Source organism: Echinops telfairi, unplaced genomic scaffold (assembly GCF_000313985.2).
Source record: "Echinops telfairi isolate 266 unplaced genomic scaffold, ASM31398v2 ScPeMD7_7469;HRSCAF=8507_1, whole genome shotgun sequence".
Classification (NCBI taxonomy): domain Eukaryota; kingdom Metazoa; phylum Chordata; class Mammalia; order Afrosoricida; family Tenrecidae; genus Echinops; species Echinops telfairi.
This window is the reverse complement of record NW_022111373.1, coordinates 146,766,112-146,770,753: the sequence shown is the minus strand read 5'-3', so window position 1 is coordinate 146,770,753 and position 4,642 is coordinate 146,766,112.

Below are 4,642 nucleotides of genomic sequence, written 5' to 3'. Positions count from 1 at the left end.
CATCCTTCAATTAACCCCACATGTGTTTATTGGCCAGGTTGGCACAACAAACTAACTAACTCATAGATTAAATAGGTTTATTGGGGGAGATAAGTTACCACAAGTCAGGATCAGTAAACAGTAAAGATGCAGTTATCTACAACAACAACTCTCCTTGGAAAGCAGGCAAGTCTCTCTTCGGTCCTCAGTTTTTCAGCCACACAGTCCCTTGATTTCTGTCTGTATGGGTCAAGAAGTCAGTCCACCTGTTCATCTGTCTCACCATCTCATATAAGGAGAAAATACCTCATAATCTTAGTGACGCTCCTCTGCGCCTCAGTGCCACTGACTTTTGGTGCATTTGTTCTTGGAGATCGTAGACATGATCCTCCTTTAGTCCTCCGGTTCTCTCTGTGACCCGGATGGCTGCTATAGACTGAAGAATGGCTTTGATGGAGGTGTGGTGTGTTTTTGCTGGTTTTTAACCAACCACCATGAAGATAACAGGGCAACATCTTACCAACAGTGTAACCCTATTTTGAAATTTCTATTCTTTGAGATGGTATCTCTATTACACTATGATTCATACAAACGACTATGCATATTATGAAAACATAGGTAAGTGTCTTTCTGGTATCCTCTGCTGTCAGCCAAGGTAAAGCAAAGGACCCTGTCCTCTCGAATCTGGCTTGCATTTCTGGCAATACCCTGTCAATGTTCAACATTGAGCTAAGCCTCATTAACTAGACTTTTCTCCACTTTGATCATTGACTTAAATTTTCAATGGGAACATGCTTGTCAAGCCACACGAATCAAACAACTGGCAGCAAAGTAAATTTATCAGGACAAGAGTCTATTTGATGTTATCAAAGAATGCTGCCCATTTTACACAAATAAGGTACTGTTTTGTAAATTATCTAGCAGCCTTAGGCATTGAGGACTGGGCTTTCAAACTTCTTCCTAAAGATATGCATATTTTAGGACATCTTCGCATAAGTATATTGTGTTTTTATTTGTCTTCAGTGAGAAAAGTAAGTTCCTGCAATTTTATAAATACTTTAACTAAAAATTACTCTGCTTCTTGACTGAAAGGTCACTTTCATAAAAATGGTTTTCATAAAAACAAATCTTGTTTTAGGAAAAGAAAAAGAAACGAATAAGGAAGACCAGGGAAGCAAATGTGACGAAGAAAGCTGATGGTGCCTGACTATCAAAGGGTATAGCACCTGAGGTCTTAAAGGCCTGAAGATAAAAAGCATCCATCTAGCTTAGAAACAACAAAACCCACGTGGAAGAAGCACACCAGCCTGTCCCAACTCAATCGCTGAGGACAAAGCGGGTGCATAAGCAAATGCGGTGAAAAAAGCTGATGGTGCCTGGCTATCAAAAGATATAGAATCTGGGGTTCTATAGGCTGGAAGATAAACAAGGGGCCATCTAACTGAGAAACAACAAAGCCCACATGGAAGAAGCACACCAACCTGTGAGATCACAAGGCGTCGAAGGGATCAGGTATCAGGCATCAAAAACCAAAACCAAAAAATCATAGCATGTGACTGAGGGGGGGGTGGGTGAAAAGTGGGGACCCAGGGCCCATCTGTGGGATATTGGATATCCCCTGGCAGAAGGGCCACAGGAAGGACACGAGCCAGTCAGGGTGCAGGGTAGCAATGATGAAACATACAATTTTTCTCTAGTTCTTGAATGCGTCCTCCCCACGACTAACATGATCCTAATTCTACCTTACAAATCCAGCTGGACCAGAGGATGTACACTGGTACAGTGAGGAACTAGAAACACAGGGAATCCAGGACAGATGAACCCTTCAGGACCAGTGGTGAGAGTGGCGATACCAGGAGGGTGGACGGAAGGTGAGGGAGAAAGGGGGAACAAGTTACAAGGATCTACATATAACCTCCTCTCTGGGGATGGACAGCAGAGAAGTGGGTGAAGGGATATGTTAGATGGTGTAAGATATGACAAAATATTAATAATTTATAAATTATAATGGGTTCATGGGGGAGGGAGGAGTGGGGAAGGTGGGGAAAATGAGGAGCTGATATTAAGGGCTCAAGTAGACAGCAAATGTTTTGAGAATGACGAGGGAAACAAATGTACAAAAGTGCTTGACACAATGGATGGATGTATGGATTGTGAGAAGAGTTGTACGAGACCCCAATAAAATGACTTAAAAATATATCACTGAAGAAAAAAAAAGCAGAGCTCAGTGTAAACCATTAATGTGCTTACCTGTTAACTGAGAGGATAGAGGTTTTAGTCCACCGAGGGGTGTTTTGGGTAAAACACAAAAGGAAACAACAGAGCTCATGATCCATTTCAAAATAGCCCCATGCTGCACCGTTCTACTATGAGGTTATCATGTTCTACAAAGAAAAGTCATCATGTGTTGCCAAGAACTCAGTGGCAGTTGCTTTCTCAGACTCAGCCTAGTGCACTGTGGGCTCAGCATCTGGGACTGGAGGAGTGCACTCAATTCCCTGCCTTGTCACGTCATAGCTAACAACCTTGACTAAATTCCTGGGCCTCTAACCTTCACTTTCCTCACTTAAAGAGTTCGGGTGATAATAGTAACTTCTCACTAAGAAGGCTGCATTAAATGCCCTAATATTTGGAGAGCACTTAGCACAATGGCTGCCTTTTAGTAAGCACTTTGCAAGTGTTTGTTAAAAACACAAATGGCTTTGGGGAAAGGCTTTACCATTTTGTTGGCAGATGTGCCTGGAGTACTTAATATTACTTCAGTCATTCTTATGAATCTTAACTAATTCTGGTATCCTCAGGAGTAATCACAGAGAATCACTAATTTGTCCTTCCTTTGTATCTCAACCAACACTACACTGTGGTCCCCTTAGGCACAAGGGTTGTGTCTTACTTCCCCCTTTATGGCCTGGGTTTTATACTGGGCCCAGCATGTGGATGGCATTCAATAAACAGCTATCTAATTAATTTCACATTGTTTTGGGGTGACATCTGCAATGCAGAAAGGAAGGAGAGACCGTCCTTTACATAGAGTTTGTTTTGGCCCCGTCTGCCTACGGTTCAGAAAAGCGTGGTATCTTCTTGTTCCATTACATCACCCAGCCAATTAATCAACACTTGAACGAATCCCAAGACAGACCCTTCATTTTGTCTACTTATTAACTTTCATTATGGGCCATAGCTAAAGTGTAATTGTTAACAGGATGGATTATGCCGTAAAGTGTTTTTTTTTTTCCCTATTACACCATTCCTTCACAAATCCCCTTATTAAAGTGTACCCAGGGTGATATATTATGTTAAGAAGGTTTAAAACATAAGGTGACAATGACCTTCCCTTTAATTAACTATGATAGAAACAAAGGTGAGAACAATGATGATGAAGCTTGGCTGAAAACCATAAATCACCCTCCACTCGGGCAGACAGGACACAGCTACAAAAATAACCTTGCGATTCACAGGTTAAGTGAGTGTTCCGATGTGCTGCCTGCACGTTATTTATTTACACATAACTCCATTGTGCGGCGGGTCACGAGAGGACGCTCACAGACCTGCAGAGAAGCCCTCCTGCTGCCTGCTGAGCTTCCATTTCAGACTGTATCTGCATGTTTCACTTAAAAAAATAGACCAAACGACTGTGATTAATCTCCTATTAAAATCAGAGCGAGGAGCATGATTCCATATTATTGTGGTATAACTTGCCTACAATAAAAATGCCCAGGTCTCAGGTGTTATGCAAATGCGGTTCGACAGTTGTGCATATTGGAGTAGACACCACCCCAAATAAATGTAAGTTCTTTGCATCACCCAGGTAATTCTCTGGGATTTCACATTCACACAATCCCCTAGTTTACAAGCCACTTTTCTGACTTCTACAAACATACATTAGTTCTGCTCCTTCCTGCGTCCTACATGAATTAAAACATTCGCTATATATTTCTGTAATTATATATCAATCTCAACTACTATTCCTTCCTCCTTGATTCCAACTTTTGCCTTTTGATCACCAATAATTACCAATATGTTTTGATTGTGGGTTTGATCGATTTCAGACTGAGGATGTTGGCAGGGTTCTTTAACTTCTGCATCACTAGCTTTAGTGCTTGATATATACATTTGAATAACAGTTGAACTGACTAGATTTCCTTGTACACAGATAGATACTATTCTGTCAAAGACCAATTGTATTTCGTGATACTCCAAACCCTTTCAGATGAGGACTACGATGCCACGCCTCTTGAATCTTGAATTATGGATGACGACAAATATTGAAAATACCATGGGCTGTCAAAAGAATAAACATCCATCTTAGAAGAAGTATAGCCAGAGTGCTGCTGAGAGGCAAGGATGGCCAGACTGTCTCAGGTACTCTGGAAAAGTCCTCAGAAGATATAGTCCCTGGAGAAGAACATCACACCGATAATGTAGAGGTTCAGTGATAAGGAGGAAGGTCCCTAGGCAGGATGGATGAACACAGTGGTTGCACCACTGGGCTCTAACATAAGAACAATTAGAGGATGGCACAGGACAGGGCAGTATCTCATTCCATTTTACGTTGGGGTTTCTATCGGTTGGAACTGAGTTAAAGGTACTTAACAAGAAGAACATATATGGATTATTTCGTGGATTTTTTTTGTTATTCTTAGTGGCCATTATACAGGCACTG